The sequence below is a fragment of the Pinus tabuliformis genome, chromosome 2_2, assembly GCF_031772625.1.
Source record: "Pinus tabuliformis cultivar Carrire ecotype Pingquan chromosome 2_2, CPIR1, whole genome shotgun sequence".
In the NCBI taxonomy this organism is placed as follows: Eukaryota; Viridiplantae; Streptophyta; class Pinopsida; order Pinales; family Pinaceae; genus Pinus; species Pinus tabuliformis.
Genome location: NC_142300.1, coordinates 698,842,753 through 698,869,046, shown reverse-complemented (window position 1 = coordinate 698,869,046; position 26,294 = coordinate 698,842,753).

Genomic DNA, 26,294 nt, shown 5'->3' with positions numbered 1-26,294 from the left:
ACAATAGAAAATAATTAGTGGAAATAGTCCAAAAGAAACATGGAATATTCAAGGTTATTGTAAGTGACAAAGATCCAATTTTCATTGGAAATTTTTGGATTGAATTATGCTCTTAGTTGGGTATTCAATTGGAATTTTCTTAGTTGGGTACTCAATTGGCTCACAACTCATCTTACCATCCTAAATCTAGTGAGTAAGAGAATTGTGAATAAATTTTTCTAATGGTATATATGTTGATTTCCATATGATAAATAGAAAAATGGGTTAAATGGTTTCCCTTGGTAGAATGGTGGTATAACACATCCTTCCATATTTCATAAAAAATGTCACAATTTATGGAAATTTATGGACATCAACCTCCATCCACCATAAAACCCTTGAAAGGGAATATAAATACTGAATCCTAATAGGACCACATATGGTACCAAAAATAGGTTCAAAAACTATTGAAGAACAACTTGGTTATGGCACAAAATAGGATGAAACATGCAGATCAACATTGACCCGAAAGAAAATTTCAGGTGAGCAATTGGGTATATTTTAGACGACAACCATATAAAAATATGTCCCTCAATAGACATAATAAGGAAAATAAATTAGCATCAAGGCATTTTGTCCCCTATAATATGTTGTAGAGGATTCAAAGTATGGTTTATAAATTTTAGTTTCCTCCACCTTCACTTGTAAATCTAGTCTTCCATGTTTCTTACTTAAAGAAGGTAATCGGTGATAAGATCCTAGTTCAAACTATTCTACCAAAGATTATTGAAGAAGGGAAAATAATACTAAAACAAAGAAAAAATCCTGGAAACAAGGACTAAGGAGCTGAGAAATAGAGTAACTACTTCGTATCTCATCAAATGGAAGAACCTACTAGTGGAAGAAGTGACATGGGAAGATGAGTAGTTCATGCAAAAACACTCACAAATATTTAGTTATTGAGGACGACATTTCTTTGAAGGAGAGGGGAATTTTAAACCTTATATATATCACATGTAACCAAAAAACCACTTATTAAGCCCTATATATTATGTGATTACATTTATATTGTTATATTGTTATGTACACTAGAACCTCATATGGTCCCATTTTATTACAATTGTACCCTTTGTCTCCTGAATATATATTAAGGAGACATATTCTTAAGAGAAAAAACATTGAATTTTACATTGTATTCACTGTAAAGGGAGGCCTCTCCATCAAAGAGGACTGTAGCTATTGGTTTCTTATCATTTTTAAGGAGAAAGGTTCATAACAACAAAACCTTTCGATTGTTTCATGTATATTTCTTCTTCCAAATTCCCATGTAGAAATATTGTCTCTACATCCATTTTATCTATATCTAGATCAAATGTCATAGTAAATGACATTAGTAATCTAATAAAAGTTAATTTTATAATGAGAAAACATCTCACCAAATTTGACTCCCTCGACTTGGGAATAACATTTCACTACTAGTCACGTCTCGTACTTCTCAAATTAACCTATTTCATTTAGTTTTTATTGAATTCTCACTTGAAATCAACATAATTCCTTCAATCAGGTAGTTTTACCAAATTCCGTGTCTCTTTCTTGTGCAAATCATCCATTTCTTCTTTCATGGCTTTTGACTATAGTTTATGCTTTGTTGACTCTATCACCTCCTTGATTAACCTAGGTTCACTGTTGATGGTATGACATACAAAAGTAGACTTGAATTTGGGTGGGATATACCTTTTATTACCTTTCCTTACTTGATCGTACATCCTTAGAACTATATTATATTGTTCCACCTATTCATCCAACTTATTTGAGTCATCTCAGTCACTTTCTTCCAACTTCAATCCAAACATTAGATTTTGTTTCCTGTCTCCTTTTTCTAGAGTCTCTCTAGTCTTAGAAGCACAACTAAGTTCCCTGAATATCACATCTTGACTACAAAATATATGAGAGTTTGGAGATTTCTGTGGTGAGGATTTTGATTATGAGATCTCATAGCAACCACAATATTCATCTTTGTTTTGATGTTTCTTGCAATTGTATCCCACAATTTATATCCTTTCATTCCATCCTTTTAGCTAATCGAATTACATTACACTTCATTGTTACCCAAATTTGTCCTCTTCCCCTTTTGGATATGAATAAAATATGCATAGGCAAATACTCTGAGATATGGAAGTGATGGATTTTTTCTAAACCATACTTCATATGGATTTTTTCCAACCAATTTTGATGATGGATACCTATTCACTAGTTAACATGTATCGTTGGATGCTTCCGCCCATAAATTTTATTCCAAACTTTTACTATTGAGTAAGCTCCTAGCCTTGTCCATCAACTTCCTGTCCATTTTTTCTGCAACTCCATTATATTGAGAAGTGTATGGATTAATTGTATGGCATATTATCCCATGTTTTTTCGAAACTGCTCAAAATCTGTACCACATAATTCACCCCATTGTTAGTTTTCAACACCTTTATCTTATTATTTTTCTATTTCTCCATAAGAGATCTGAACTCCTAAAACTTCTCAAAAACCTTTGAATTATTATTTAGGAAATATAAAAATGTCATCTTGGAGAAATACTTAATGAAAGATGCATAATATATGGATTCACCTAGTGACTACACTAGTATTGGCCTAAATATTTCACTATGAATTAGCTCCAAAATTCCTTTTGCTCTTATAGCACGACATAATAATATAACCTAATTATGTTTCCCATAAAAAAAATGTTTAGGGAAATTGAATTCCAAAGAGTTATGAGGTAGACCTTTGACAATAAACTTACTTTCCATATCTCAAAGTCCTTTCTCTCCTATGTGTCCCATTCTTTGAGGTCACGCCTAGTTTATTTGAATAGACAAGAGGTTGACTTGTTGGTTTCAAAAACTAATACACTTCTACATTCATTTAGGTATCTATGCTACAACAACTTGTACAATGTCCCAATTTGAACACCTCTCATCAATACAATCGCTCCACAATTTATTTTTTCATGCATCCTTCTCAAATACCATATGTACACCTACATCACCCATTCAACAAATATATTTCAAGTTTCTATATAATACCAGAATATATAGTTTCTGTGGTAATATTCTGCTCCTACCATCCTTTAGAACTAGTCAAATTAAACCTTGATCAACTATCCTAGTTATCAAGTCAACCAAAATAGACATACCCTACATCATATTCTTCATCCTCACTAAACCATTCCCTGTGGGGTATCATATGATAGGATATTCTTGAGTTGATCAACCATGCCTCATGATTTAAATATGTACATGTCGAAGGTAAGTATATATCTCCTCCTTTATTCGAAGAACTTATCCCTTTAGTTGACTACTCATCAGATCCTTCACTTTGTTAAATAATATTCAACTTGCAGTATCTTTTATAATGACTTTTTTTTTACCAAATTTCCAACATCTTCTTGTTGACTTAGCAAAAGAATTAGATATTCCTTTAGAGAATCTACATTTACCTTTGTATATTAATAGAATTCTCATTGACATGGCATCATTGGTCAATCCTTCCATGTTTCTTCACTTCACGTCCTTTGAAAATAGAGATTCCACCACATGATCAAGAGTTGGTGTGGTCATATTAATCTTGATAGCCACAACTATACTATTCCATGAGTTTGGAAAATAACACAATAAAATGTCACTTTTATTATTTTTTAATGGATATATCCATAGTTAATAACTAATTGATCATAATATTAAATGTATGGTTTTCTATGACCAAATAACCCTATCTCATCCTCATAAGTTAAAGTTTCTTTTGAAGAAATAGCTTATTGACTAGTATAACTTTCCCTGTTTATCCTACATTTTCATAACAATTTCTTCCCATGAGACATTCAAAAACACTAAATATTCAAGACGAAGTCGAATTGCACTTGATTTTTCTTTTAAGTTCCTCCCAATCCTATATCAACATTCTAGCTGGAGGTGTTTTAAGAGGAATAATGATCCATTGTTCTCGATCTATGAAGATGTCCTCCATCTTAAGCTTCCAAAGACCAAAATTCTAGCTATTAAACTTATCAATATTAATTCATGTATTGATAGTCATCCTTCTTTAACTAAATTTTTATCTTAAGACTCTCACTCAAACATGCTTATTTTTTATCTAATCAAGAATGATGTTCTTAAATATATACATGTTAGAGATCCTCAACCTTTAACAATAAAGCTGACATCCTTATGCATCCAAAATGAACTCATATACAATATTTTGTGCTTAAGGCACCTAATTTACATTTCAAATACAAAAGGTCCAAATACATAGTTGACTAAAAATATAAACCAACATATAAGCTCACTTAGTGTAAATATTTAATGATAATGAGTGAACCTAGAGATCATTTAATAAGAAATGGCACACCATAAAGAATTAGATAACACTAAATATTTTACCTTAGAAAATATTAATTGGGAAAACCAACTAACCTTTGAGCTCCACTGCTCTTATATTTTCAAATAAATAATACAACAAGTCTACCATGAATATCAAACTTGCGTCACACCTAAAACTAATGGATTCATTATATATCATATCATCATCTATCATCTCCCTTATTAAATTTACATCAATATATATTTATAGGCATAAGAAACCCCGATTAAAAGAATCTCGAATTAGTAAGGTGAATGAAGATCATGGCTACGATCTTACGAATCTTGAGGTTCATAGCTTTTTTTTTGAAGAGTTTTGTTTGTATTCAATACAAGGAAAATACCTTCTAGCATAGGTTATAATGAAGGTTTTAGTATTATAAAATTGGTAAAAATTGTCAAAAAACATATGTTGAAACATCCATTTGTGATAGTGGAGATTATAATGGAACTTCATCACAACTGAAAAAATATGGGAAGTCGAAGGTTTTAGTGGATGTTTTTTTTGTAGTGTGCTTCATGGAACAAGTAGCACTAGTATGCTACATATATAAAAGAACTGAGGCATTGAATGCCAATAACATTAGTGCTTGAAATTTATACTTGTAGGTTTTAACCTTGTACAAAAATTACCTACAGATGAATTTTAAAAACAAAAAATAAATAATGACGAGAAATATAAAACAAATACACATAGATTTCCCCCAGATCCCAAAACCATGACTACCCGATTAAATTTTCATTATATTCGTTTCAATGTTACAATACATATATATACATGCCAAAGCTTTCATAAACCCCAATCCATTAACCCTGGATTAGAACATAACCATAGTTCCCTTGATCGTATATAAAAAATACCATGGGTATAACACCATCATGCCAAAATCCATGTGAAAAACCCATTGAAAAATCCATAGGTAGGTTCGCCCAACTAATATAGGTTCCAAATATTTTTCCCGGGCCATTTTCCTGGACCCCTTTTCGTGCATGGGGTTACTGCCCCCTTGAAACCCTATGACAGGGGAGGTTGCGCCCCCCCTATGACCCCTCTGTTGTGCCCGATGCAACGAATGGGGGGGGGGGGGGGGTTGTCGCCCCCCCATGTGAACCACCCGCGCATTCAACTAGTCTTGGAAATAATATAACACATACCCAACATTCTCCCACTCGTCGTTGTGTTTTCCACACAGGGGGTCACAAGATAGCTTAGTCATTGGTCCAACCCTGCAACACCCATTGTTTCTCTACACCAAAAAAACTTCTCAGTGCTCACAGACTTCATCAATGCATCTAGAACATTCTTCAAAGTGTCCACCTTTACCAACAACACCTTTTTGTCATCAACCATATCCTTCACAAAGTTATACTGAACATAAATGTGCTTTGTATTTTAATGATAAGCAGGATTATTTACCAAGAAAATTGCACTTTGTTGTCACAGTCTATTCTTAAATCCCTCTGTACAAACCTTCTCTTTCTCGTCCAACTGACTACACCTCTATTGAAATATGGCAACAAGAATATTCCAATTTAATTTGTCCTTGAATTAAAATCGAATTTAGTCTTAACAACTACTTGGAAATAATTAATTAATTTATTTTGAATTAATTAGTTGGAGAAATTCAAGTTGGAAGTCTTTCTGAAGTCATGAAAGAGTTATCCCTTAAATTAAGAAGATAAGATTGAGTTATATTTGAGTTGTAATTAGTTAACTCAGTTTACTGAGTTAAGTCCAGTTAAATTAGTTCCAATTGTTTGAGGAACTAATAGAGAGTTAACAGTCAGTTGAGGCATGCATGCACTCAATTAGTGCTACTCCAGTTAACTGAAGATTCCCTCATCAAAAACTCATGCATGTCTATTTTGAGAAAGACCCAGTTGATATTAAAGTTAAGGACAATGTACTATCAGTTGCATGTGTTTTCTCAAAGAGAAAACTCATGCATGTAGTCAAGGATCATCCTTGAAGATTGCGCAATTTTGGAGGCTTGATCATCCACTTGGTAACAGGAGAATCATCCACAAGGAACAACGCAAGGAAATAGGAGCTTGGAGGGCAGAGAGGAAGGCTGGAGAGAAGCCAAGATTGTCTGTGAGCATCTGTGAGGATTTCACTGAGAGCTGGTTAGCTGTGAGAGCTAAGGATTTTGTATAATTCTTATGTATTTCCACTTGTATGATAATACAATAGTGTGGGGTTTTTAGCTGAGGCTTTACCCAAAGTATTTTCATGTGTCTTGTGCAATGATTCTTCTTCTTCTGGTTATATTGTTCAACTCGATCTTTAAGCTTCCGCAAATTGATAGTAGTAGGTTATAGTATTCTGCTCTGATTTATATTACATTATCGGGTTAACCTACAATCAGATTTTCTACATGGTAGCAGAGCTGGATTTGTAGAAATTTTCTACATGGTATCGAAGCTGTGAAAATTATACTAAGAAGAGAATTCGAAGTTTGAAGTTGGGGGTTGCAGGTGAAAATCAAATTCATATCATACTTCATGGTTGGCCAATGGTGTCCTATGGCTTGAGACTCGAATATGCCTTGGAAAGTAGCTCAAATTACATAGCATGGAAAGATAGAATGGAGGTTGTATTAGAAGACAATAGCTTGAAGGAATTCATTGATCAAGAAATCCCAAAGCCAGCTTCAACTAATGCAAAAGAGTTGGCTGAGTGGAAGAAGTGTGTGGCAAAGGTGAGAGGGATCATCCTTGAGGGAGTTCGAAACCATATTGTCTCGAGTCTCCATGGGAAGGATACTCCATTTTCAATGTGGAAGACATTGAAGGACCTCTACTAGAATAGTAACGACCAGAGGAAATTGGCGCTCAAGGATAAGCTTTGAAGAATCAAGATGGAGAAGGGCGATACTATTTCCACATATGTGAACAATCTCACCACCTACAGAGATGAGCTTGGCAGTGTGGGAATAACTACTGCTGATGATGATATGGTGAGCCTCGCTCTCCTTGGCCTTCCAAAGAGATGGAATAGCTACCAGGACTCTGTGAATGGAAGGGAGAAACTACCAGATTGGGAACGATTATGGTTGGATCTCATGTAGGAGGAGATCAGCAGGAACACATGAGATGGTTCTTCATCTAAGGATGATGATGAAGAAAATTTGGCCTTAGCAAGTAAGGCAAGGAAAGGGGAGGGGAAGGCTTCCCATTTCAAATCAAATTCTTCTCATGGAGGGAAGAAGGGTGACATATCTAAAGTAAGATGCTTTAATTGTCATGAGATGGGACATTATGCGACTAATTGCCCATTGAAGAAGTCCAAGAAGGGATCCTCAGAATGATCGGAAGGTGAGGCATTAGCCTCTCAGTTCGAAACAGACTTTACCCTCATCACATGCATGGTGTCATTGATGATGGGTTGTGTCTGGTATCTTGATAGTGGAGCCTCATTCCACATGACTGGTGATAAAAATCTATTCAGTGCCTTGGAGGAGAAAGACCTCAAGATGCACATAGAGATGGCTGACGACGAATGGTATAGTGTTTTAGGAGTGGGCACAGTTTCTTTTCAGAGGGAGCATGGAGCTCCTCTCACCTTGACAGATGTGATGTATGTGCCTGGAGTGAAGAAGAATTTGGTATTGGTCGCGATGTTGGAGGACAAAGGCTACGATGTTGTCTTTATTAAAGGAAAGGAGTTCCTAAGACACATAGCCATAGGTTAGACCAAGAGGATAGGGATTCGGGTGAAGAATCTCTATAAACTAGAGGTAGATGATTGTGCAGCATTGAATACGAGCGTAGAATTTTGTAAAGCCAAGACATTGGCGAGTTGTGGCACAAGCAGTTGGGCCATTTTCATCATGGGGCTTTGAAGATAATGCAACAGATATCTACAGGACTTCCCAAAGGTAAACGTGAGCAAGTTGACACATGCAAAGGTTGTACCTTGGGAAGGTACACCAAGTCTTCCTTTCATGATCGAGACAATTGAGCAGAGGCTATCTTACAGCGAGTTCATATTGATTTGTGTGGACCATTCTCGACAACATCCATAGTGAAGCAAAGGTATTATGTGATTTTCATTGATGACTATTCTCGTAAATGTTGGATTTATTTCATGCAGAAGAAGGACCAAACTTTCACAAAGTTTTGTGAGTTCAAAGCTTTGGCCGAGAAAGAGTCAGGGAAGAAGATTAAGGCCTTGAGAAGCGTCAACGGTGGAGAATATGTCTCTCAAGAGTTTAAGGACTTATATGTGGTGGAAGGAATTAAACGAGAGTTGACGACACCTCATAACCCACAGTAGAATGGGGTGGTCGAGAGGAAGAAAAAAACTATTGTAGGGGCAGCACGGGCAATACTGCACCAAGGCCTACCACATCATTTGTGGGCTGAGGCATGCAACACAAAGGTCTATTTGCATAATAGAAGCCCGCATCGCATACATGGGATGAAGACACCAGAGGAAGCTTTCTTCTGTAAGAGACCAGATGTGGGTCACTTCAGGATCTTTGGCTCATCGGTATATTTCCATGTGACAAAGGATGCATGGAAGAAGCTTGAGCTGACAACAGAGTTGGGGATACTTGTGGGGTACATTGATACACCTCACAACTATTGGGTGTACTTGCTTACCAGTTGGAGGACAGTGGTTTGCAGAGATCTCAAGTTTGACGAGCAAGATGCTGACATTTTGATAAAGGCATTGTTAATGTGTAAATTCGAGTTCCATAGAGACAAGATCGGGGTGGCAGATAATCCCTTTCTTGTTAAGAGGGAGTGTTGAAATATGGCAATAAGAATATTCCAATTTAATTTTTCCTTGAATTAAATTGTGAACTAAAATCGAATTTAGTCTTAACAACTACTTGGAAATAATTAATTAGTTTATTTTGAATTAATTAGTTGGAGAAATTCAAGTTAGAAGTTTTTTTGAAGTCATGCAAGAGTTATCCCTTAAATTAAGGAGATAAGATTGAGTTATATTTGAATTTTAATTAGTTAACTCAGTTTACTGAGTTAAGTCCAGTTAAATTAGTTCCAAACTGTTTGAGGAACTAATAGAGAGTTAATAGTTAGTTGATGCATGCATGCACTCAATTAGTGCTACTCCAGTTAATTGAAGATTCCCTCATCAGAAACTCATGCATGTCTATTTTAAGAAATACCCAGTTGAGATTAAAGTCAAGGACAATGTACTATCAGTTGCATGTGTTTTCTCCAAGAGAAAACGCATGCATGCATTCAAGGATCATCCTTGAAGATTGTGCAGTTTTAGAGGCTTGATCATCCACTTGGTAGGAGATCATCCACTTGGTAACAGGAGAATCATCCACAACGAACAATGCAAGGAAATAGGATCTTGGAGGGCAGAGAGGAAGGCTAGGGAGAAGCCAAGATTGCTTATGAGCATCTGTGAGGATTGTACTGAGAGCTGGCTAGCTGTGAAATCTAAGGCTTTGTATAATTCCTATGTATTTCCACCTATATGATAATACAATAGTGTGGGGTTTTTAGCTGAGGCTTCCCCAAAGTATTTTCATTTGTATTGTGCAATTGGTTCTTCTTCTTCTGGTTATATTGTTCAGCGTGATCTTTAAGCTTTCACAAATTGATAGTAGAAGTAGGTTATAGTATTATGCTTTGATTTATATTGTATTATCGGGTTAACTTACCATCAGATTTTCTACAACCTCCAAATAGGTTAAACACATACCCACTTGTAGATTTTCTTTGATCCAAATCTCTAGTCTAGTCTACATCAACAAAGCCACAAATGTCCAAAATTATATCCAATCCTGGTATTCCTTGGTAGCACAAACCATAATCACTAGTGCCACATAAATACTTGAAAACTCGCTTCATTGCTGTCCAATGCACCTTCCCTAGTTTTGACATAAACTTGCTCAATACTCCCATTTCATGTGTGATGTCTGGTATAGTATAGACCATTCCATGCATTAGGCTATCGACTACACTTTCATATGGAACACAAGACATGTCTTCTTCCTCTTCTTGTGGCTTGAGACTCTGTTCAACAGATAACTTTACACCTACAAGAATATGAACCCTCACCTGTTTACTATCTTGCATATTAAACCTCTGCAGTATTGTCTCAGCATAATTCCTCTGGTTTAAACAAAGATTCCTCTTTTCCTGATCTCGTTTAATTTTCATGCATAAAATATAGTTTGTAGCACCAAGATCCTTCATGTAAAATTTGGAGGACAATTGGGTCTTCAAAGCTTAAATAATTTCTTTATCAATTCCAATCAGCAACATATCATCCACATACAAGACCAGATAAATAACACAGTCACAAATTAATTTAAAATATACATAATGATCATATTTTCTTCTGGTGAAACCAAATCCCCATATATATGTATTAAATTTCTGATAACACATCCTTGGTGACTGTTTTAACCCGTAGTCTTTCTTAACTTGCATACCAGTTCTTTCTTTCCCTTCATCGCAAAGCCTTTAGGTTGCTTCATGTAGATATCTTCTTCCAAATCCCTATGAAGAAATTTTGTCTTTACATCCATCTGTTCTACCTCAAAATTAAAAGCAATGGAAACAGATAAAAGTAATCTAATAGAAGCTACCTTGCCAATAGGAGAAAAAATATCAACAAAATCAATTCCTGGCACCTGGGAATAACCTTTTGCTACCAATCGAGCCTTGTATTTCTCCACCTTTCCTTCTGCATTAATCTTATTCTTAAAACCCCATTTTCTTCCCATAGGTTTTCTTCCATCCAAAAAATCCCCTAGATCCCAAGCTACATTTTTGTTCAAAGATGTCATTTCATCAACCATGGCTTCTTTCTAGAGTTTTCCATCCTCTGAATCTACTTCCTCCCTGACAGTCTTGGGATCATCATCAGTAATAGATAAAGAAAAATTTGAATAGAATGCATTTGGACTATGCATTTTTGGTTTCCTTCTTTTTCAAACTGATATTCTCACAGTTGGACTTTGTGGCTCTTCATCTTCTGATTCCTATTCTGCTGTAGAGTTTGATTCTTCCTCCTTTAAATCAAAATATATCTTCTTAGGATCCTTTGGTAGGAATTCATGTTTAATAATATCTTTCACCTATCTAAACACCACATCATGATTGTACACAACCTTCCTTGTTTCTAGGTTCGAAAGTTTATAACCTTTTAAACCATCCTTATACCTAATAAAGATGCACCTTTCAGATTTACTATCCAACTTGGTTATTTTCTCCTTTGGAACGTGTACATATGCATCACAACTAAATACCCTTAGATGTGAAAGAGAGGGTTTATTTCCAGTGCATACCTCATGTGGAGTCTTATCCTTAAACGCCGATGAAGGTGATCTATTAATCGGGTAACATGCAGTCTCCACCACCTCTGCCCAGAATTCTTGTCCTAACCTGCCACCACTGAGCACGCTTCTTGCCTTTTCCATCAACATCCTAGTCATTCTTTCTACAAATCTGTTTTGTTGAGGTTTGTATGAAATATTATTCTACCGTGTTATACCACACTTCTTACAAAACTATTTAAATTCCTTATTGCAAAAATCTCCACCATTACTTGTCCTCAACACCTTTATCTTCTTCTCTATTTGGTTTTCCACCAAAGCCTTAAATTATTTAAACTTGTCAATGACTTCATATTTCTTCTTGAGGCAATATATCCATATATTCCTTGAGAAGTCATCTATAAATGATACATAGTACATGAACCTACCCAGTGATGGGATTGACATAGATCTAAACACATCACTGTGCACAAGCTCTAATATCTCTTTCGCCCTCTTAGCACCAGAGGGGAAACTCACCCGATTCTGCTTCCCATATACACAATTTTCACAGAAATCGAAATCCATAGAGAAATTAGACATACCTTCTACCATACTACTACCATTAAGTATTCGACGACCCTTCTCTCTAATATGTCCAAGCCTTTGATGCCATAGCATGGTCTTTTCTCCAGAGACCACTAGATTTTTTGTTTTAATTTCAGGAACCATAGAACTATTGCACCCATCAATAACAATACTACCCAGAAGCTTGTACAGAGTTCCAATCTGAACTCCCCACATCAATACCAGTGCTCCCTGAACCATCTTGTAGGTATCTTTCTTGAACACTGTTTTAACACCTACATCATTCATCTTCCTTACAAAAATTAAATTGTTGGCTAATATAGGAATATGGAGAACACCCAAACGTGTTCTAATCCTTCCACCTTGCAGCTTCAACTTCAATTTTCCACGTCTGATGATTCTAGCCTTCCTATCATCCCCTAGGAAGACATCACCACCATCATATTTATCATACTCGCAGAACCACTCCCTATGGGGAGTGAAGTGAAAGGATGCACCTGAGTCAATCAACCATGCCTCATGATATACATGTGTACTTGAAGAAGAATCTAAGTACACATCCCCACCTTCATCTGAGGTGGTTTTCACCTCTGCAGAAGGAGCATAATCAGATCCCTTTCCTTTCTTAAGAGCATTATATCTACAGTCCTTTTTGAAGTGCCCTTTCTTTGCACATTTCTAGCATACCTTTACAAGGTTTTCGTGGAGATTTAGATCTCCCACTAGAGGACCTATTTTTGTTTCTATTCTGGGACCATCCTTGTACAGACAATGCATATGCATTCTGGCCCTCCATATTTTTTCGTCTCATCTCCTCTGACAACAAGGATGAGACTATTTAATCAAACTTCAAGGTAGTTGTATTTCTACCTATTGCAACAACCTGACTATCCCACGAATATGGTAGAGAACACATAAAACAGATGCACTCTTCATCTCAAATTTTAATATCAATAGATAACAACTAGCTTACCACAATATTAAATTTATTCAGATGCTCTGTCACCAAGTCTCCATCCTTCATCCTAAGGTTATACATATTTTTCCGTAGGAACATTTTATTCACAAGAGACTTAGATCAGTACAAAGTCCGTAACTTGTCCCACCAAGCCTTCACTATAGCTTCCCCTGATACATTCAACAATACTAAATATGAGATACACAACTGTATTGTGCTCTTTTCTTTCTGATCCAACCTCACACAATATTCATCTGACATTGTCATTGGTTTAGTATCCAGATCTACTGTGATCCATTGATCTTTATCCACTAGCAGATCCTCCATCTTGTGTTTCCACAACTCAAAACTCTAACCATTAAATTTCTCGATCTCTATCTTTCCACTACTCACCATCTTCTTTCACTGGAAGAATTGATCCCACAAATCTTCCACTGAATAGGGTCTACCACAGGCCAAAGAAAAACCCCTCAGAAGCAAAGGCATCCCCTTGAAGCCGAAATAAATTTGATACCAAATGTAGGTTTTAACCCTATATATAAATTACCTATAGACGAATTCTAAAAATATAAAATAAACAATGACAAGAAATATAAAACAAATACACATAAATTTCCCTTGGATCCAAAAAATGGGACTATCAGATTGATTTTTACTTATATTCCTTTCAATGTTACAATACATATATATACATGTCAAATCATTCATAAACCCCAATCCATTAACCCTAGATTAGAAAATAATCGTAGTTCCCTTGACTGGATCCACAAAATACCATGGGAAGAAAATCATAATGCCTAAAACCATGAGCAAACACCATGCACAAAACCATAGGTAGGTCCACCCACCTAATATAGGGTCCAATTTTTTTTCTTGGGGCGTGTGTGACTAGTCGTGGGAAGAATATAAAACAAACCCAACAATACTACCCGAGTGCTTAGATATCAAAAAACACCCAACGACATTATTTTAAGGAATGACACTGAGGCATGAAAAAAATATTGCAGTCTTGGTGATTTTGTTTAAACTCATAGCGTTGATGCGTATTGTTTTTATAAACGCATTGATACGTTAGGGATATATGTAACATCCCTGGTGAAAATTCCATGTAATGAAAGTTAAAAAACAATAAGAATGGATGATGGGACACTTATTCGAATCTAAATGTTGGGAAACACCTCCTAGGGGGTGTTCATTTGGTTGTTTATGGCTAAGGAAATTGGTAAAGGAAATGACTAAGGATTTGGAAAGGAAAAATTGTATTTTTGGCACATTTATTTATGAAAATAATGGAAATTAGGAGAAAAGGGGGGTGAAAGGTCACATGTTGCATGTGAGGAGGAAAATAATGGAAAATGAAGAAAATAGAGGCCTCATCCATAAACATGATTCTGAGGATCAAATGGTAAACTTTTATCAATTAAGTGTTGGGGCTCTCTCTCATTATTCTCTCTCTCTCATATGCTTGGACACATATTTTTCTTGGAGCACTCTTGGAGGGTGGGGCATACTTGGATTCTTGGATCGAGGAGGCAAAGGAAAAGCAGGAAAGTACAAGGAGGCATCAGGCTCAGCCGCTACATCAAATTTTCTTGTAGGTACTGAGTTGCATGTATGTTTCCTTCACTAGTTTTGGCATGCATGACACATGCATGTGGTTTCTTGGTTGTGATTTGTCAATGGCATTGAGGATTGCCTAGACTGACAGTGGATTTCCTAGCCTTGCCATTTCTTGGATAGCCATGGTGATTGTGGGTTTATTTTCATTGTTTTGTTTTTGGTTGGTTCTTCTGTTTCCTTAGCTTGGGTTGAGTTATTAATTCCTAGAAGCCCTGGTTGGACAAATGCTCTAGAAGTTGTGTAACAGCTTGGGTTGAGTTACTAGTCTTAGAAGCGTTGGTTGGACAAATGCTCTGGAAGCCCTTGGTGGGTTGAGTTACTAGTCTTGGAATCCTTGGTTGGACAAATGCTTTGGAAGCTCGATGTTAGCTGTGGGTTGAGTTACAAGTCCTGGAAGCCTTTGTTGGAACAAACGCTTTGGAAGACCTAGAAGGCTTGGATGGAGACCAATTTGATGATGGTTTTGTGATGTCCAATTGTGAGGTGGAATCACTGTTTTATGGGTTGAGGTGGATGACCTTTGGAAGCCCTGGATGAGTTTTTATTGATGTGTTCTATGAGATCCCACATTCATGTTTGGAGTATGACACAAGGGTGAATGGATGAAGAGATATTTGGCTTATCCATTCTTCGAACAGATGGAACATGGAAGTCCCATCTCGGGTTTGGATTTTTCATTATTAATGAATGATTATTTCTTCTTGTATTTAAATGATAATTTTGATGGATTAGATGTAGTCTATATGACTATACTTTCATGAGTATTTTTTGTTGCTATTATGCTGGTTATGTATGTGTTTTATGACAATAACCATGTGTGGCTCTCATCATGTTTTTACTTATAATTGAATGATCAATGTATCTATGACCTAACGGATGGAATGGTAGTTGATGTGTTGAGGAATCAATGGTTCTTAACAATTCTCAGCTAAGTATGAGACCCCTATGCTCAAAGCTGTGAATTACACCTCTAGATTACATTTGTAATATGTTTGACAAAATGCATGTCATGGCTAGTAGGGGTCCAGTCAAGGTCCTGAACAAGTATTTTATTTAGTACTATCATTTCCATGTCATCTTACTGATTTGAAGAGATGGATCAATTCTAAGCAGTGACCTGGGCTCTGAGCCTGGAAAAGTGGCTTAAATCCTGGGGTTGTTGGCACAACACTGGAAACTCTGGTCCAAGTTCACTAGTAGGCAGGCTTGTGAGAGCGGCTTTAGGTTGATGGTCTCTCCCTTGCCCATATAACGAGAGAAAATATGGCCCAAGAGACCTAAAACATTAGTGAGACCCAGGGACATACAGTCTGAGTGGTTGACTTATCCTTTGAGGGTTTTGTTGATGATGTTGGATGTCTGTATGGTGTGTTTTGGTTGGTTCCACTTCCTTAATGTGACTTAGGAGGTCGAATCATATCACAATGGCATCTCGTCACACATTTACCCTGACCAGATAGTTGCTTGGGTAGATGTGGGAGGAGGGTGTTATAGAGTGGTATTAGAGTATGGTTCACCCCTTAGACTGGATGTGATATGCGTTGGTCATGCATGCATGTTAGTTGCACGTGTGCCTCTCACACTTTCATTCCATGTGCTTGTTGCATCTGCATGATGTTGTTCATGGTTGTAATGATGTCGTCATGTGAAATTTGAGGTGTGCTTGTGGAATGCATCAATGTGAGTGTATCACTGGTTACATGTCAATTTATGTTGCTTATATGTATCGTTACATTATGCTTGGTTACATTTTTTCATATTTGGATACATTCTTGTATGCTTGGTTGCATGTATCATTCTTGCAGGTTTGATTTCAAATATTATTCATTCATGCTTGGTCATATGTGTTTATGCATATATTTGGATGGTTATGCATCACTTATGCATGTTCATGTTTGCATGTGGTCAATTGTATAGTGACATAATAATGGTGGTTTTCATAGAGCCAAAAAGAATAGACACAATAGGATGTCTTATATACGTATTAACAACTGAATCGGAATTGGGAGGATGAAATAAGAAAGAAAAGAATAGACAAAAACAATATATATATATATATAGATATATATATTGTTTATACGTATTATTAACAAATGAACTTTAGAAAGAGTTCTTTCTGAGGCGGCTATAGCCCTCTAGTTCTCGCTATAATCCTAGAAAGACCTTGATTCTAACCTTAACGGGAAGAGAACTAGTACGTGCTGTATACTGGTACCTTAAGTTCAATGTCTAGGCCTGAGCCTTAAAAGGGGTCGGAACTCAAAGTCTATCTGTAAAAGCACCCACCTCTGGCATATCCATAGTTGCGCATCCGTATATGGAGACGGGAAGTTACGCGCTTTTAGCCAAAGGTACAACTTATGAGCTTGCTATCGAGAGATATGCCCGTCTACTGCCCGCCTACTATAGATTGACATTCAAGGAGCACTGACCACTGTTCTTCCTTGGTATTGCACTTCCTTCTGAATAGGTGATAAGTAGAGTAAGTTCTCCAGGTGGATGGGTATAGGGGTAGGAGGTAATCAAAAAGTCAAGGATGCTATTAGGGCTCTTACTAGGAATACGGTTGTTTATAGTTTATAAACCGTATCCTGGGCTCGGCAGGGGAAAAGATTCATGATGGTACCCAGCCCAAGAGATTCATTAAGTAAGTGTCATGTAAGCTGGTAAATCCAGCTGGTGAATGTGTTGTCTGAAGCCCGTGACTAATGCTTTTATATTAAGGTAATGGATCCGTTCAATTCTATAAAGGTTGTTAATACGCCAACCCAGAGGATGCACATAAGTAAAGGCAAAGATAGAGAGTCGTCCCCCAAAGGATGAAGTCTTTCAAGATCAAGTGGCTCAATATCCCTCTTGAAGTCATGGTATTGTTGATTTTGGGTAGCATCGGATGTGCTCTAGTTCTCAAAATTTGCAGGGAGGCTTGGGCACATGTATTCCAAAGAACCCAGAAAGCGTTTTTGGAAATTCCACCCAAAAACAATTTTATTAAAATAATCAATATTTTTAATGGGCCCCCGAGTCTAAACTTAGGAAATTAAAAATATTAATGGGTATTTACTATTAATCTAATCGTAGGTGTAATTTCTAGAAGAAGACAAGGATCAAGCTAAAATGATCTTAGCCATTGATTAGCTTTTAATCTGGGTTGTTGAATGTCAACAAGAAGATTATTTAAGGAAGCTTGTGGGTCATTTGGAAAACACACCGAGAGATCAAGAGATCGAAGTTCTGAAGTGAGAATTTTTCAGGAGGAAATTCTAATCAAGTAGATTTCTTGCAGTTGAGAGGTAGGGATAACATCCGAAGAGAGAGATTTTCTTAGCCGGAAAATCATCAACAGAGAGAGGGAGAGAGTGATCCATCAAATCTCATGCAGAGGCAGCGTAAAGGGTGAGAGACTCCGAAATTTTGCAGCAGAGTCAGTTTCAAAAGCCGAGAGCCAGGGTGTGAGACCGGAAGGCTGAGAGCAGTGACTCCGGGCAGCAAATCGATCATTTGGCTAGGTGACGCAGTGTCTAGAGGAGTTGACGCAGGGACCGTGTGAGGACTACGTAGAGGCAACAAGGCCTACCAGAGGGACGTCATCCAGTGACCGGATCAACCAGGGTTTTTCTCAGTGATTGTGTGAGGTAATCTCAAAAATATTTATGCCGGTATTTCTCTCTCCGTAACTGAATAACCCTTGTGGTATTCAGGGATATATTCAGAATTTGCTACTGTTTAATAATAATAAACCCCCAGATCTGCTACACCAGTTTTCCCTCATTGGATTTTTCCGGGGACGTTTGTCCAAAAATAACAATGTTATTGTGTTTTATTTTCTTTCTTTCTCAGTCTCTTGTTTTCGTATAATATTCAGTTAATTGAAGGTTGCAGTGTATGTATTTCGATATTTGTCGTAGGAAACTACAAGCAATTTGTTTGAAGGAATTTAACAAATAGGAGAAATATCATCAGTTGTTGCAGTAGGAATTCCGGTTTAGGAATTTTCACAGGTATAAGTCTCAAAACCTGGTGAGGTTTCCCTCCTAGAAATAACTTCCCTCGAGCAAGCCAATGTCTAGGATCAAAATGTGGGTGTCATGCCCCAATGGTGCACCTCTGAGCTATGAGCTTCTTGAATCCCCTGAGGTGTGTGGCACCGGTGCGCTTTCTCCTCAATGGTGAAACCATTTTGAGTTTACTAATGCTCATATTATGCCTCTAACCCATGTACCCTGTAGCGAGATCGATATCTTATACTTATGAAATTACTATTCAATCAAATCTCAGTACAATAGTCACTTCCAAACATTACTTCAATTAACTTAACTTTAACAATAATCACATTCATTCATAAACAACACGAATCATGTACAAAAATAACACTTCAATAAATGGGAGGGGAAACTTTCAAAACAATTTCCCCACTACTCTTTGCTTATAAAACTTCAATATACAAAACTTCAGTTTATAATGGACTTCAGTTCGGTTGGGCCAAAATCAGAACAGTTCCCTGCCACAACCCTTCACTAATACAAATATAGAGTAACCAAGTTACAAACCCTTCAACTAGCAACCCACAACCAAACCCAAAAAATAAACAAGTTGCAGCCCTTGAACCTACACACAAACTTAATACAGAAATACCCCATGGTGTACCGCCTTCAACAATACGTCGTTCCACAAGCTCGCATAACTTCCTTTCACAGCTTGCTTTAGAGAGCAAGCTCCTTCATGAGACCCAACTCTCTTCTTCCTTCATTGTCCCCTTCTTGTCTTGCGATGAGAGGTTGTTGATCTCCAGTTGATTGATGTTCTAACTCCTCTCCTCTCATCTTATATATATGAGTCACCCTCCATGAACAGTCATGTCTCTTCCAAGGGATGTGTCGGTTAGCCATTCGAGCCAACCTTCCTTCGTTCAAGCCGACCATAAACCCCAAATAATGTCGCATACAAACTTTCCTTTGGTTCACCTTCGATCATGTGCCTTCATGTCTCATCCTCGCTCGCGTACCTTTACAACTCTGGTGGAAGCATCTCAACTGGGCACACCTTGTCATCAGTTGGGCGCATCTCGGCTAGGCGTGCCTTGTCTTCGGTCAAGTGCACCTCGACTAAGCACCCTCATCATGTTGGCTCTCCAATTCGTTCCAATCTTTCCACCGAATTCATCTCGGGTGCGTTCTTCGTGCGCTTGTCTCACCATATTCTTTCCATTGAACTCATCTCGAGCGTGCTCTTTGTGCCAACCAAATCATTCCACTGAACTCAACTCGCCCTAACTTAGGCATGCTCGAGTGCCACACCTAAGGGCTTGACATCCCCCCTCCCACTTCAAAATGGTTGTCGTCCTCAACAACACACCCCTCGACAAACTTCTTAACCAAAGCCAGAAGATTGTCCTCATCATGAACAACCTTCACATCAATTGTCTTCATTAATACAAAAGAATCTCATATCAACATATATACCATGTCTATTCATGTATTGCAACCTGTAAGAATGACATGTGTTGGATCCCCTCGTGCAATCGAATAGTCAGGTAGCTAATCTGACCATAGCATCAACTACTCAACTACACAAGAACACATGCACCCAAACATGTGCAACCATTGTCACCTCTTCCCTGTCACACAATCTTTCCTCTGGTTCTGCGCATCAAGAGGTGTCATTCAATGGCATCTCAAGCCCCCAGGGGTCTCACCATCTCAAGAAAGTTACAGTGACCCCATCTCCTTCATGAGCTTCAAAAAGATGGTGTTGGGAAGTCATACGATTTCCCTTTCCACATCACAAGGCCATCTCTCTTCATCTCCGAGATGAATCCACCCATGCCCAGTATGAACCCTCCATACTTCTCTACAATATAATTTATCAAAGGTGGATAGGAACACCTACCCATACTCTCTTCCATCAACTTCATCGAACTTGGATCGTTATGGCCTAGTATATTTGTCTTTACAGTTCCATCTCGATCCACAGACATCCCTCCATCTTCATCCTCTTCTCACTCTGATTCCTACTCCAAACTCTCAATCCATCTATCAACATCTTCTCCTCCAAATCAACATACTCCTCTTCACGTTGATCCTCATCCCCTCTACACTTTAACGGTAGAAGTTTGGGCATCAATAGCCTTGCACTCTCCAGTGAAAGTCCCCACATTTATCATCTTTGCCCTATCCAATAAACTCAGAATACCATCTAACAATGTTGCTATCAATTTCAAGTGTTGCATGAGAATGGACTCCACCCGATCCAACCTCTCATGAACCTCGTATTCCAGTTTTCCTACCTCCACACGAATGGGTCCTCTCATGAACCTCATATTCATGTTGTCCTACCTCCACACAAATGGCCATCATCCTGCATTCTCCTACCATAGCTCCCACGGTAGGAACGATCATTGGCTCCTTCATTCCTACATGAATGAATAGTTTACCCAAGTGCGGTACTGGCACAGCCTCCTTCTCAATCATAAACACTATGTGAAGTACAACTTCTTAGTCGTCCATCCTAATGATAGTGAAGTCCACCTTTCCTTTCCAACTTCCAATCTTCATTGAAACATTTGTCGCTATCCCAAGGACTCTGCTTCCTTCTGAATTCACTGCCTTAAAAGATGCATGGGTTGGAACGAACCACAGTCCCAATCTCCTAGCCACATCTTCTTTCATGAAGTTGTGAATGCTCCACTATCCAAGATAGCCATCACTGGACTCCCAACTACATCCATCTTCACGAAATTTAGCTTCCTCCTTTCCGGATCATGTTTCTAGGTAGCTTCCTTAACCGTAGTTGCTCCTAAAAACTCCATAGGTCTTGATGCACGATATTACTGTTCAATCAAATCTCAGTACAATAGCCACTTCAAAACTTAACTTCAATTAACTTCAACAATAATCACATTCATTCATAAACAACACAAATCATGTAGAGAAATAACACTTCAATAAACGGGAGGGGGAACTCTCAAAACAATTTCCCAACTGTTCTTTCACTATAAAACTTCAATATACAAAACTTCGGTTTATAATGGACTTTGGTTCGGTTGCGCCAACTCCAAACTATTCCCTGCCACAATCAAATCTCGGTACAATAGCCACTTCAAAACTTGACTTCAATTACAGTTTGCTTCAATTAACTTCAACAATAATCACATTCATTCATAAACAACACGAACCATGTAGAGAAATAACACTTCAATAAACGGGAGGGGGAACTCTCAAAACAATTTCCCAATAGCTCTTTGACTATAAAGCTTCAATATGCAAAATTTCGGTTTATAATGGACTTTGGTTTGGTTGGGCCAAACTCCAAACAGTTCCCTGCCACAATCCTTCACTAATACAAATATACAATAAACGAGTTACGAACCCTTCAACTAGCAACCCACAACGAAACACAAAAAATAACCAAGTTGCAGCCCTTCGACCTACACAAAACATTAATACAAAAATACCCCATGGCGTACCACCCTCAACAATACTTTGTTCCACAAGCTCGCACAACTTCCTTCCACAGCTTGCATCAAACAGCAAGCTCCTTCGTGAGACCCAACTCTCTTCTTCCTTCGTTGTCTCCTCCTTGTCTTGCAATGAGAGGTTGTTGATCTTCGATTGATTGATGTTCTAACTCCTCTACTCTCATCTTATATATATGAGTCACCCCCCATCAGCAGTCGTGTCTCTTCCAAGGGATGTGTCAGTTGGGCGTTCGAGCCAACCTTCCTTCGTTCAAGCCGATCATAAACCCCAAATTATGTCGCATCGTTTCTCGCATACAAACTTTCCTTTGGTTCACTTTTGGTCATGTGCATTCACGTCTCCTCTTCAATTGCGTACCTTCGCAACTCAAGCACAGTAGAGCAGAACAGAACAAAACAGAGTAGAACAAAACAATGCAAGAGTAGAGCAGAATAGAACAAAACAGTACAGATCAGTGCAGGGCAGAACAAGACAAAGCAGAACAGGGAAAATAGAGCAGAGCAGGGCAAGGGTCAGGCTGTACAAGGCAGTGCATTTGATGGATGAATAGTAACGACCGATAGACAGATTGCAGATGAAGTTCTCCATGGTTGAGAGGGAGTGTTAAAATTGGCAACGAGGGCAAAACTTCATGTGGGTCATCTTATTCATGGCTAATAATATTTTTATTAGATTCCTCTCGTCGAGAGGTGTAGGATTGACATAAAGATCATCCAATTCCGATAAGTATTCATGGAGATATGAATTTATTTTGATTATGGAATTATTATCAAGCCGACCTACAACTCATGTAGGCTCAGAAGCCCAACAGTCGCATCTATTCACCCACCAACGTTGTGTATAAATATAAGAGGACTTTTCCTCATTTGGACTCACTCATCTCATCACATCTCTCTCTCTACTGCGCAGATATGAGTCTCTTCTCTACTGCGCTGAAATGGGTCTCTCTCTCTCACACATGTGAAGCCGGAAGCTGTTGAATTTGAAGCTGCAACTACAGAAGTAAAGATTGACTTGCGTGGCCTAGAAGATATCCTCTTTGGAACTGCGCTGTAGGTTCATCTGAACCTCCTTTGAAAGCCGCAACTTTTGGTGGTGGAATGAAGTCAATCCGACGAACGGTTTGCAAAATATCGACTGCCCTAGTTTGAAGCCTGAAACTGCTGAAACTGAAGCTGCAACTGCAAAAGTAACGATTGACTTGCGTGGCCTAGAAGATCTCCTCATCTGAACTGCGTTGTAGGTTCATCTGAACCTCCTCTGGAAGCCAAAACTTTTGGTGGTGGAATGAAGTCAATCCGACTGTCGGTTTGTGAGATATCGTCTGCCCTGGTTTGATAATGAAGCCGCTAATGCTGATGCTACTGATCTAGGGTTTGCTACTGCTGATATGAATCAGATTTGTTGTACTATTTCTCTCTGCTGAATTATTGAAGATAAAAGAAGATTTGATCAAAGGGTTTCCCCACACATTGTGGGGTATGTCCCTGGCTAGCCGCCACATCTTGTGTCTCTTGTCTTGACTTGTTTTCTATCGATCGTTTAATGTTCTATCTGCACTTTACTTTATGTACATGTGATTGCTAATCGATGGAATATAATAAGAAAAAGAAGTAAACTGTTATAAGCATAGAACATACCATAACTTAACACTATCACAACTGTAACAAAGCCCTTTTGCTCTTTTTTCTTCCAATTGTTGTGGTGTAAACCTTATAAGTTGTGGAAGACTAGGGGCAACAACACTTCCATCTTTATAGTCGTGAGTGGTATGCTTCCTGGTTGCCATAATTTTGCTTTCCATTTTTCTTGCTAACCTGAATGCCTTCTCTAATGAATTAGGTTCCCAAAGGCGAACATCATGTTGGATATTATCCTTTAAAGTCCCTATGAACACATCAATCCTATGCTCCTCTGGAATATTTTTTACCCTTATGTTCAATTTTTGGAACTCCTCAATGTGCTCCATTATTGAACCATTTTGTTTGAGACTTATCAATTGGCTACAAAAAGTGTTGCTTACTTTTTGTATCCTCATAATGTGCTGTCAATTCTTCCATTAAAATTGCCCAAGTGATAATTTGTTTACGAGAGCAAAGCCATTGATGCCAGACAAACTGATTTGGTTTCAAATATAAAGTTGCAATACGTACCTTTTGTGTGTTTTGCACATTATTGAGATCGAAAAATTGCTCCATATGTAATATCCATGTTGTGAGATCCTTGCCATCAAACTTCCTCATATCGATTTTTGGAATATGGTGGGTCTTCAATCCAACATTAGAGTCTATGAAATCATGATTAACGTTTCTTTTGTTCGCATCATGAGTTTCCTTCACTACTCTTTCACCATTAGTACGTATTTCTTGTAGAAAATTTGTCAAATCCGTCTTCAAATCTGCCATGTCTGTCTTCAAATCTATCTTCAAATCGTCCATCTTAACTTCCACGCCATTCATCTTAGCTTCCACGCCCTTTATCTTAGATTCCACGCCATTTCTCTTAGCTTCTGTTAGCTTTTGTGAGAGCGACATTTGTGCACTTGGTCTTGTAATTTTGATATATCATGTTGCATTTCTTCCTCTTCTTCACGAGTCATGCTAGAGCTTTCAGGTTGCTTACTAGGTGTTTGAATTTTCTTTCCTCGGGGCATCAGTTACCAATAATAATGCTCTACTATGCTCTTTGAATTCCTTCAAAATAATTTTTCAAACCAAGTTTAAGGAAAAATTTTAAAAAAATCTACTCACCTTTTTTCACTTTGTAGGAGCTTGATATTGCCTCTGATGTATCTCTGTAATTTCGTATCATCCAGTTTTGAAATTGTGACCTACTGTAGGCCTCTGTGTCCTCTTTCCAATGCCACCAGTCTTATCCAAATTGGATTCTCCAAGGAAGAGTTATGCCAAATCTCCCACAATGACCTGATTATAGACTAGTTCAATAGAGCGAACTTGTACAACATGCCACGTGTCCCTGTTTCGACCTTTGGCACTAAAAAGTATATACAAGAAACTACAGTCTGTCCTCTTTCTGTACCTTCTTACAAAATTTCAATCCGATGCTCAGAGAGAAAGTTATGACGATTTTCCCCAGGTCACCTATTTGGAATGTAATTCAGGAGTCTGCAAAAAGACCAACTTTCTCAGATCATATGTCCGCAAATATAGTGCGAAAAGCTCTGAAATTCAGACCCAAGGTTCAGTGCGATTTCGTCTCAAATGGGTTTTATTTTCGCTTTTGAAACATCGCAAAAAAAAGTTATAGCGAAAATGCCACGATGACCTATTTGGAGCAGCGAAACCCTAGAATCCAAAGCTTTGATACCAAATGTTGTGAAACTAGCTCACAAAAAGATAAGAAAGATAGATCAACGCCTTAGAATTCAGCCTCTTCGAGGGGGCAACCTACTTTATATTACACAAATGAGTGATTCTTTTGATGATTCAAATGACAAAACCTCCTTTCTATATATAGGAGTCTAAGGAGTCATAATGTAACCCAGCGGACCTAACAATAATAACATAAAGGCACAAAAATAACAATAGAGGGATTCTATGGGGCACAATAATATACAATATAGGGACAATAGGGGCACAACAATATTAATAAGGGATACAACTACAATAGTAGCGGGGTAATCACTAGTATTGTAGGGACCTAACAGGCACAATCTCTCATGGATTGAGATACACTGCCGGAAATATGAAAACTGCATGATTATTCGAATGCCGACTGGGCAGGCAGTGTGGAGGATCACTAGAGCACTTTTCGGTGCTGGTTCTCTTTGGATTCTGCTTCGATATCATGGATGAGCAGGAAGCTGAAGTCGGTTGTTATAAGTACCAACGAGACCGGATACATAACTACGAGTATGACCTTGTATGAAGTTGCCTGGTTGTGGAAACTCCTCAGTGAGTACACATGATGGATACCACTGTGATTCTCTGTGACAACCAGAGGTGGGATTCAATTATTGAGGAATCCCGTATTCCATGACTGCTCCAGCTAATAG